Source organism: Gregarina niphandrodes, assembly GCF_000223845.1.
Source record: "Gregarina niphandrodes unplaced genomic scaffold scaffold00169, whole genome shotgun sequence".
Classification (NCBI taxonomy): Eukaryota; Apicomplexa; class Conoidasida; order Eugregarinorida; family Gregarinidae; genus Gregarina; species Gregarina niphandrodes.
In genome coordinates, this window is record NW_011646052.1 from 1,471 (window position 1) to 1,745 (window position 275).

At 56.7% G+C, this 275-nt stretch overlaps 1 non-coding gene across 1 annotated transcript; it reads left to right on the forward strand.

Moving 5' to 3' along the window:
* Nucleotides 1–55: 55 nt before the first annotated feature.
* GNI_219100 lies at nt 56–128 on the forward strand. The gene has a single exon. It is a non-coding gene; the product is annotated as a tRNA-Glu (tRNA).
* Nucleotides 129–275: the final 147 nt, after the last annotated feature.

The following is a 275-nucleotide window of genomic DNA, read 5'->3' on the forward strand; positions in this document are numbered from 1 at the left end:
ACAACAAATCCTGACCTGATACGCTCGGGAGTTTCCGGCAGCAGTGGAAACTGCGTCAACTGTACTCTTGGTGGCTAGGATATACGGCTCTCACCCGAACGACCCGGGTTCGAGTCCCGGCAGTGGATGTGCGCCCAGAAACCTAAAACACCCAGAAAAACAACAACCATTGGCTGGTGGGCAGTCTCCTCCGCGTTGTGGGAATGAAGTTCTCATGGAAGATCGCCGAGTGGTCTAAGGCGCCGTGTTCAGGCCATGGCCCGAAAGGGCGTGGG